The sequence below is a fragment of the Procambarus clarkii genome, chromosome 18, assembly GCF_040958095.1.
Source record: "Procambarus clarkii isolate CNS0578487 chromosome 18, FALCON_Pclarkii_2.0, whole genome shotgun sequence".
NCBI lineage: Eukaryota > Metazoa > Arthropoda > Malacostraca > Decapoda > Cambaridae > Procambarus > Procambarus clarkii.
In genome coordinates, this window is record NC_091167.1 from 35,851,706 (window position 1) to 35,862,417 (window position 10,712).

A 10,712-nucleotide genomic window follows, 5' to 3' on the forward strand; every position below is an offset into this window, starting at 1 on the left:
ACAAGAAAACTTTACATACCATGAAGCAAAGAAAACTTATGCCTACAAACATTAATGGTACCTGATCCCTATTCACATCTATTCATTCAAACATACCTGATGAGTTTTTGGTAAAAATTCTCCTGGCCACATAAGGACCTCTCTTCTACTTAGATACCAAATTCAGCTTTTCTAGGCTAGTTACCCACCTTCAAATCTTTCCTTCTTTCAGTCTCCTACACCTGGATTGTATTATCCATTAAATTAACTCCCCTCTCTTTTAGGTAGTGTATTTCATTGACTAGATTTTCATTGTGAATGGCATGGAACATTACAGACAATGAAAACCAGGAAAATAGCCATGCAGAAATACATTACATTTTTAGACCTAGTAGGAAGTGAATTCAAAAGCAGGTAAAAAAATTTGTTGAAATATTTAAAAAAAATTTACTCAAACTAAACCCTGTCTGAACTCTAAATAATTTTAGAAACCTCCAAAGTACAGTAGCCCTTGGATACTTTGAAGCTATAAGGGCATTTAAAAGAGAGTTCATACTTAGTCCAGGTGGAGATCAACAACAACTCCAATTCCGGGTCCCTAAACACCATTGCAGCATTCAACTGATCACAAATCTGTGAACGTATGACCATAGCAAGCCAAGCTTTCAAAGCAGTAGTTGCCTTGAAAACTTCTGCTTTGCCTTTGACTTGGAAGGTGAATCGAAGTGGAGACCCAGAGAGCACAACTCACAGAACTTTAGTTCGACAGGTCGAAACAACTACTCCAAATACCCACAAGGAAAAAGAAAGCTAGCCAAGCAGGATATCTAGACACTGAGGCTTCTAGTCAGAAGACAGTAGCCTAGTGCAGCCAATACAACTAGGCTACACCTGATGACTGTTGCACGTTGCATAAACAAACATGAATCCCATCATGCCCCAGCACAACAGAATGTCCCCAGCCCAGGGTACAAACAGAGGAATCAGTGACTCAAAAATAGCCCTAAGTGAGGTTTCCCCTCGTGGCCTGGCCTCTCTGGGACGAATTCCTGAACATTTCCATCTCCCCCACCTCTGTCCTAAAAATCTCACTATCCCTCTCCCTTCATCTTTCCCCATCTCTTCCCATCTTCCCATATCCCCCACCCTCATCTTTCCCGTTCTCACTCTTCCCTCATTTTCCACCAGTCCCCATCATCTTCCCTCTCCTTCATCACATACCATCTCTTCTTCCTCCTCCTGTCCACCCCAATCTCTCCTCATCATCCCCCACATCTTACATCAGTATATCATGACCAAACAGATACATTCAGACACTACTTAACTGTAATAAGTTCCAGCAACTAAGGAACCATTTACAAAATGAGTATCTCTGGGAGATGCAGCCATATTTTTATCATTTTCAGGATCAAAGAAATAAACATGTACAATGGTATTTGGCAGATTTGAATTTGATACCTTCATATTGTGTAAAATCAGTACAGTATATGCCAAATTATACCAAAATGCTTAGACCATTTTTTTTCCTGAATTTTGCCCTGAAACACACTTGTGTCCAAACAAGTAATTTGTAATTGCATTAACAGGAATGCCACTTTGTTTGCAAGTGGCTTAATCTCTTTAAATTTATCAGTTTTCCTTTCATATTACCCTGCCTCTCTATTTCCTGTATTATTAAGTCACTCAAATTCTCATTCTCTCTCTCTCATTCTCAAGAACAATGCTATTCCCCCAGATATATGGCTTCATGCATGGAAGGAGTGTGCATCATTGCATCACCACCTTTCTTACCCTGCACACTAAAAAGTCATATACCACCTTCCTAGATCTCAAGTCTGCCTTTGATATTGCAAATAGACATGTTATCTTGAGTGAGCTTGCAAGAATGAATATTGGTGGTCGGCTTCTTTGTTGGATCAGGGGTTACTTATCCAACAGGAAGTCATCTGTATTTTTCCAGGGGCATAGGAGTGTAACAGGAGACTTTGAACTAGGTACCCCGCAGGGAGGTGTCCTTAGTCTTACTTTATTTAATATCTTAGTAAACACACTGTTAAACTCTGTACCAAGCAAACCCAACTTACACATCATTAGCTATGCTGATATACTGATACACACCACTGGGTATGCGAACACGCAGAACACTCTTAACTCTGTACTAGACTCATGTCAGGATCTAGGTTTAGTTATCTCAGCAGAGAAAACAAAGATACTAAATCGGCGCCCACCCAGGCAAGGAGGAGCTGTTCGCAAGATGCAACCGGTCCATAGAATTACCCAAATCGGCCCAAAACTACACAAATCGTCCTAGCATTACGTAAGTAATGAAGAAATATGGTATATTTACTTACTATAATGTTGGTGCTACACGTAGAACATGATCAAACCTATTTTTACTCTGAAATAATCTAATTTCATAACGAAATGAGACGTAAATATGAGAGGTGACGCCATAGGAAGTCGACGGTCCAAGCGACAATTGTGTGGAGCGACTTATCCAAGATATATGGTCGCCTGGAGAGTGTTTGCTGCCATATCAGCTTCCTGTACACAGTGATCCAGTCGTCGCATTTCATGGCTCAAATTGTCGCAAATTTAATTGGTGATATTAAGAAGTAGAATGTGTATTTATATAATATCTTTCATAAACAGCCATTAAATCTTTAATATTTATTAAACAAAACGTGTCTGGAAGTTAAATCAATTCCACACGACAATAAATTTGTTATATAGATACTAGCGTTATTCGTTGGTATGCGTTCGCAATTTAAACTGCTCATGTCCTTTTCGTTCATTGAACACCGAACCCTACACAACCATGCACAACTCAAAGTCCAACAAGTCACACCCCCGGAGTAATGCAATCGGAACCTGACAAGTTGTGTAACCGGAGCCCGACCAGTTGTGTAACCGAAGCTTGACCAGTTGTGTAACCGGAGCCCGACCAGTTGTGTAACCGAAGCTTGACCAGTTGTGTAACCGGAGCCCGACCAGTTGTCTAACTGCAAGCCTAACATGAACGAACCAAACAAACAACCTCTGGATCACAACCATGCACGAACGGAAGCCCGACTATGCACAACCCAAAACTCAGGTGACACCCCCGGAGCCCGACCAGTTACTTAACCGGAGCCCGACCAGTTATTTAACCGGAGCCCGACCAGTTATTAACCGGAGCCCGACCAGTTGTGTAACCTGAGCCCCACTAGTTGTGTAACCGGACCCCGACCAGTTGTGTAACCTTAAGCCTAGCAAGTATACATCTCATCCAACCCCCACAAAGCTAAACAGTCCCAGCTGAACACAACCAAACTCCATTCCTAGCTCGACCAAACAAAAATCTGCTTAGCCCTACCAAAAATCCTCCACTTGCCCTGGACACCAACTATTGACCCATAGCAAATAATTGAACTATATACAAAAGAAAGAAACCCGGATTTCTAGCAAACATAAAAACAGAGCCTTAGCAAACAAACCTGGAGCACTAGTGCACAAACAACCTCTGGATCACAACCATGCACGGACGGAAGCCCGACCATGCACAACCCATAGCCCAAGGGACACCCCCGGAGCCCGACCAGTTATTTAACCGGAGCCCGACCAGTTATTTAACCGGAGCCCGACCAGTTGTGTAACCGGAGCCCGACCAGTTATTTAACCGGAGCCCGACCAGTTATTAACCGGAGCCCGACCAGTTGTGTAACCTGAGCCCCACCAGTTGTGTAACCGAACCCGACCAGTTGTGTAACCGAACCCCGACCAGTTGTGTAACCGAACCCCGACCAGTTGTCTAACTGCAAGCCTAGCAAGTACACTTTCTGATCAGGGGAAGGAAGACACCAACACATGGGGGCGTAAATTTATTAGACACGATAAATAATTCTGCAGAAGTAAAACAGGCTTCTAAATAGAACTTAACAAATGTATAACATAGCCGTGGCTAACTCAAAGTACACGAAACATCTTAAATTGTACACCCGTAGTAAAATAACGTAATCTTATAGCCTAGTAACAAACTCTGCAGAAACCTAATGTCCTAATGTCTAGAATTAGCAGTGAGGCGAATGTAACAAATCTAATTCTAAGTATAACAGGACACCAAAGTGAACAACATAACTTAAGGGAAACCCTAGCTGGAGAATAATCAGGCGGCAGAAAATACATAGTGACTGGGGAAGCCTGATATGTATTTGGAGAAGAAAATAACCCCAGGCCAGAGGCCGAGCCGCCAAGGAAGAAGGAATTACCTGACAAGGTAGGGCTTACTAGTAGAATGGCTGTAAAGTCAAAGTAGTAGCTGCGGACAGCGGAACACTTGGGGACGGGCGCTGCACCCCCATCCCGCAGGCCAGCAGGCCGGACCCCCCCCCCCCGAAGGGCGAGTGCCCGCTGGCCGCGAGGGAAACCTCAGGGTGGCCAAGCAACTACACTACCGAACTGGGAAGGAAACGACACTCTCGCACCTGCCTACCGCGATAGTACTGTTCTGCAAGCCCTTCTACAGGCGGCTGAGGGCCCCGCCTAGACCAGAAAGAGAGAGGCGTAACCAGTTGGAGCCCAGCCTAGCTCCTCGAAGCCGTAACTTGCGGGTGGCGACGTGGGCGCTGCTCCTGTGTGGGTTCGTCGCGAGGCCGTGCTGGAGGGCATGGGTTGTAGGCAGGGTGCCTCCTTCGGCAGCGTGGGCAGTAGTGCTTGAATGAACATGAGGTGAAAGTGCAGCCGGGTCCCCTCGAGTGGTAGGCGAAGCAGTAGCCCGGGGGTAGCCCAGCTGCCCGGGCGCTGGAGAGAGAAAGTGCTGCCGGTCGCCCTGCCTCATCGGCTGAGCAGCGGCCTGGGCGATGCGTTGCACCGAGCGAAATTCCAAGTCCAGCCTGTAGTCCACCATGAACAGCCCGACCTCTCCCTGTCCCATCTGAAGGCCTTATTGTACCACATCCAGTCGCCTTTGAGGGTCGTCTTCATGGTCTTCACGTAACGCGCATAGGTAAACAGCGCCTGAGCCTCCGCTGGGTGCTTCTCGACGTAGATAGTGGCGTAGATGTCAAGGCCATGCGCCCACTGGTCCGGCGTCAGGGGCGGCTGCTTCTTACCAGGCTGCTTTGCGTCAGGGAATGTCGCAGAGTGGGACTCTAAAGAACCTGATTCCCGCTCATAGGCAAGCAAGTGCCCGAGGTCCACATACTTGTTTGCCCAGACCTTCTCCCGAAGGGCTTGCGGGACGTGCACGCCCAAGAGTGGGATGCTGGAGCCCGTGGTCGCCCGGAGTTGCCCCGGCCAGGGGCTAAAAAGTGGGGGGCGCTCTCTCCTCGGGGGACGCGTCGAAGGAGGACGGACTGGAGGAGCTCGCACGTCGCCTCGACGTATGCCCCCTGGCCCTGGCCCGTGGGCGACGGTCGGTGGAGGGGGGGCAGGGCGGCTGTGGCAGCCGCGGCAGGGTCGGCCTCGGAGGTCCCCATGGCCGGAAGGCTTGTGGCGTGAGAGGGCCCCCGGGCCTGCGCGATGAGCGCCTGCAGCGTCGTCCAATCGTCGGCCGACAGGGGTGGAGGCTGCGACGCTGTGCCACACGCCGCTATGCCGGCAGTGGGCCTCTGGGATGTGTGGTCGCCGTCCGTATCAGAGCCGCCCGAGGAGCCCCCCGAGGAGGGGGAGGCGAAACGGGCGGGCTTCGTCCTGGCCCTGGCCGGCTGCGTCCTTGCACCACTGCGCTGTTGTCCTCGCGTCGACGCCGCCCGAGCCCTCTTCCGTGTTGCAGTTGCTGCATGATCCGGCTTCTCGTCACTGTGGAAAGGTGAAAACGTAAGCAATGGGCACTGCTTTAACACTGCAAAAGTGTTATTAAGTAAATACCGGGCATAACTGAAGCTGGACTATGTAACAAATTAATTTTAGAAAACTTAAATTAATATAAATAACATAGTGAGGCCAAAACAGCAAGAGAGGCATGAGGCTTAAGCAGTGCTAGAAAACAGAGAATAAATAGCGGAGTAAATACAAGACAAACTGAAACTGAACAAGTAAATAGCTTAAGACCGTATTATAATATACTTATATTTAAGCTGAACAAATAAAAGATAATATATACTTGTATTTAAGCTGAACAAATAAAAGAGTAAACAGTGATAGTCATGGATAATTTGGGTAGAATAAAGCAGGACTATACAAGGTATAGGATGGTTAGGTTAAACAGTAATATATGCATGGTATAGTTTGGATAGATTAAAGCTAATGTTCATGGGATAGATTGGTTAATTAAACAGTACTTATTCATGGAATAGTTGGTCTAGATTAAAACAATAATGGTCTCAAAAGTGAAAACAAAATTATTTGCGTATCCCACAGCAATGGACACTGCCTTAACGCTGCAACAGGATTAGTAAGTAAATACAAGGCATAACTGAAAGCTGAACAAAGTAATAAATTAATTTAGGGAAACTTAAATAAATGATAACATGGCGTAGCTCAACGCTTCGTGAATCGTGGACCGGGACGGGAGAGGGAGTGAGAGCGAGACCTGACTTCCCGAGCTTTTTATGCCACCCAGGCTGGCCGCACCGCGCCTTGCGGAACGCGATGCGCAATTGTCTCTTCCTTCCCCATCAGAAACTCCACCGCCTTTCGTCAAAAGGCAGTGGCCATATCTCATCCAACCCACACCATTAAGCTAAACAGTCCCAGAGCACAACCAAACTCCATTCCTAGCTCGACCAAACAAAAATCTCCTTAGCCTTACATAAAACCCTCCACTTGTCCTAGAAACCAACTATGGAGCCATATCAAACAATTGAACTATATAAAAAAAAGAAACCCGAATTTCTAGGAAACAAACAGAGCCCTAGCAAACAAACCTGAAGCACTAGAGCACAACCATGTACGAACCGGAGCACAACCATGTGCAACCCAAAGCCCAACAAGTCACACCCCTGGAGTTATGTAATCGGAACCCGACAAGTTATGAAACCGGAGCCCGACCAGTTGTCTAACCACAAGCCTAGCATGAACGAACCAAACAAACAACCTCTGGATCACAACCATGCACGAACGGAAGCCCGACCATGCACAACCCATAGCCCAAGTGACACCCCCGGAGCCCGACCAGTTATTTAACCGGAGCCCGACCAGTTATTTAACCGGAGCCCGACCAGTTATTTAACCGGAGCCCGACCAGTTATTTAACCGGAGCCCGACCAGTTATTTAACCGAAGCTTGACCAGTTGTGTAACCAGACCCCGACCAGTTGTGTAACCGTAAGCCTAGCAAGTATACATCTCATCCAACCCCCATAAAGCTAAACAGTCCCAGAGCACAACCAAACTTCATTCCTAGCTCGACCAAACAAAAATCTGCTTAGAGCTACCTAAAACCCTCCACTTGTCCTAGAAACACACTATGGAGTCATATCAAACAATTGAACTATACACAAAAAAAGAAACCCAAATTTCTAGCAAACAAACATAAAGCCCTTGCAAAGAAACAAAGCCCTAGCAAACAAACCTGGAGCACTAGTACACAAACAACCACTGGAGCACAACCATGTACGAACAGGAGCACAACCATGTACGAACCGGAGCACAACCATGTACGAACCGGAGCACAACTCAAAGCCCAACAAGTCACACCCCCGGAGTAATGCAATCGGAACCCGACAAGTTGTGTAACCGGAGCCCAACCAGTTGTCTAACCACAAGCCTAGTACGAACGAACCAAACAAACAACCTCTGGATCACAACCATGCACGAACGGAAGCCCGACCATGCACAACCCAAAACTCAGGTGACACCCCCGGAGCCCGACCAGTTACTTAACCGGAGCCCGACCAGTTATTTAACCGGAGCCCGACCAGTTATTAACCGGAGCCCGACCAGTTGTGTAACCTGAGCCCCACCAGTTGTGTAACCGAACCCCGACCAGTTGTGTAACCTTAAGCCTAGCAAGTATACATCTCATCCAACCCACACCATTAAGCTAAACAGTCCCAGAGCACAACCAAACTCCATTCCTACCTCGACCAAACAAAAATCTCCTTAGCCTTACATAAAACCCTCCACTTGTCCTAGAAACCAACTATGGAGCCATATCAAACAATTGAACTATACACAAAAAAAGAAACAGAAATTTCTAGCAAACAAACATAAAGCCCTTGCAAAGAAACAACGCCCTAGCAAACAAACCTGGAGCACTAGTACACAAACAACCACAGGAGCACAACCATGTACGAACCGGAGCACAACTCAAAGCCCAACAAGTCACACCCCCGGAGTAAAGCAATCGGAACCCGACAAGTTGTGTAACCGGAGCCCAACCAGTTGTCTAACTGCAAGCCTAACATGAACGAACCAAACATACAGCCTCTGGATCACAACCATGCACGAACGGAAGCCCGACCATGCACAACCCAAAACTCAGGTGACACCCCCGGAGCCCGACCAGTTACTTAACCGGAGCCCGACCAGCTATTTAACCGGAGCCCGACCAGTTATTAACCGGAGCCCGACCAGTTGTGTAACCTGAGCCCGACCAGTTGTGTAACCTGAGCCCCACCAGTTGTGTAACCGGACCCGACCAGTTGTGTAACCATAAGCCTAGCACGTATACATCTCATCCAACCCCCACCATTAAGCTAAACAGTCCCAGAGCACAACCAAACTTCATTCCTACCTCGACCAAACAAAAATCTGCTTAGAGCTACCTAAAACCCTCCACTTGCCCTAGAAACCAACTATGGAGCCATATCAAACAATTGAACTATATACAAAAAAAAAAAATCAAATTTCTAGGAAACATATAAACAGAGCCCTTGCAAACAAACCTGGAGCACTAATACACAAACAACTACTGGTGCACAACCATATACGAACCGGAGCACAACCATGTACGAACCGGAGCACAACCATGTGCAACCCAAAGCCCAACAAGTCACACCACTGGTGTTATGTAATCGGAACCCGACAAGTTATGAAACCGGAAACCGGATCATACTATCATGCAAGAGGAGCCACACATCTATGGTTCATCCAGTAATATCAGCGGACTTCTAGATGTTACTATACTGCTCGGCTTAGACTCGGTTACAAGTATCTATGGGAATTCTCATTATCTGCTGATGTAGATCTGACCAGATGTAAACTGTATCAAGATTGTAACTTGCTTAGCTTCAGTCCCTGAGCCCATTATGTGCCTCTGTAACCCTTTCTACTACCACCCACAAGATGGGTATGGTGTGCATAATAAATTAACTAAACTAAACTATTGCAGTATTTGTACATTGAACTGTCGCTTGTCAGTAAACTTAGTTGTTAAATATTAAGTTCATGAAATAATATTACCTTATACGCGAGAATAATTCTGAATACACAGCGAGAAAATTGGTGAATGAGGCTTTGGGTCAGGCGGCGGCGTAGGGGAGCCTGGCCTGAGGACAGGCAACTGTAAATGCTTCTCCCTCCACATACTTCAAGTGAAAATAATTGCCAACAGAACCTAAATACCGAACCTACTATACGACTAATTAATTATAGAATATAAAATTAATTTATACACGATAAAAACTTTTTAATACACAGTACATGAAAGTCGATAATAAATGCGTCTTGGGATGTGGGGGAGACGACCGCCGCGTTAACGAGCCTAGCCTGACGACGGGGTAGTTTAACACTGGGGAAGTGTATTCTACATAATATCCTACCCATATAATGTTGGCAAATCATGATCCTCAAAAATCTTCCACAATATCTGAGAGACGACAGACTATTTAGCATTAGTGGAATACAAACATTTGAATACTACACAACCCGGATGAAAAAAATAGGGAAACAATGACCCTCGGAGTCATTACAAAACTCAATGCTATAATAGCGAACAAATGTATAATGCATTAAGCATTGTAGGTGGAGGTAGACTATATATTCATGCATGCCTCCCAACTGCTCAGATATATTTGAGAAAAAAAAAAAAAATGATCAGCCTTACCTACACGGGACCGACGATGCTCACGCCACGGCTGCTTCCTGACGACTGACCGGATCGGCGTCGATGACCCCGTAGCGACCAACCGGCCCAGAGACTCCCTGCCTAAAATTATTTGAACAACGTATTGAAATTCCTAGCGTATAGCGCCAGGAATGTGTAAATTAATATTTATATGCATTATAGGCCTTTCTAAAGTAATTTATAGATCTGAATATCATATATTGTCTAACAAACGAATTATTTAAGTTAAGATTTTAATTATGCCAGATACAATTAAGTGTCATAGCACACATGAAGATTCGTCGGCGGATTTTTTTTTATTTATATATAAAAAAGTTTTTAAATTCTTGTAAAGCCAGTTTTTAAATTCTTGTAAAGCCACTATAGCATGCATAGCGTTTCGGGTAGGTCCTTAATCCTAATGTTTATCCTGGAGTATGACCCGCCAAATCGTTTAACAACCTATTCTCTGTCGGGTGAACAGTTAAGGATTGTCGTCCGGTCAGTCCTTCCCGGCCAGGATCAAAGGGCTTGTAACGGTTCTATTGTTACGTAAAGTATGGTGACAAATAAACACAGACACTAAGATACTATATATATATTTGGTCGAATATACAGAAGTACACAGGTGATACTTTGGTGTGAGTTGAGCGCACTGAGCGTCGGTACAGTATCTCACAAGTGTATGCTCTAGACCACACTTGAAAGTAGGCTAGTTAGCTCGGGCAACACCTCACCGTGTTGCCCGGGCAACGCCTCACCTCATT

At 45.9% G+C, this 10,712-nt stretch overlaps 1 long non-coding RNA gene across 1 annotated transcript; it reads right to left on the reverse strand.

The window, feature by feature from the left end:
• Nucleotides 1-3,826: 3,826 nt before the first annotated feature.
• On the reverse strand, nucleotides 3,827-10,049 carry LOC123755957 (uncharacterized). The gene is made up of 2 exons (XR_011229058.1): nucleotides 9,946-10,049; nucleotides 3,827-5,757 (listed from the first exon to the last, which is right to left on the reverse strand). It is a non-coding gene; the product is annotated as an uncharacterized lncRNA (long non-coding RNA).
• Nucleotides 10,050-10,712: the final 663 nt, after the last annotated feature.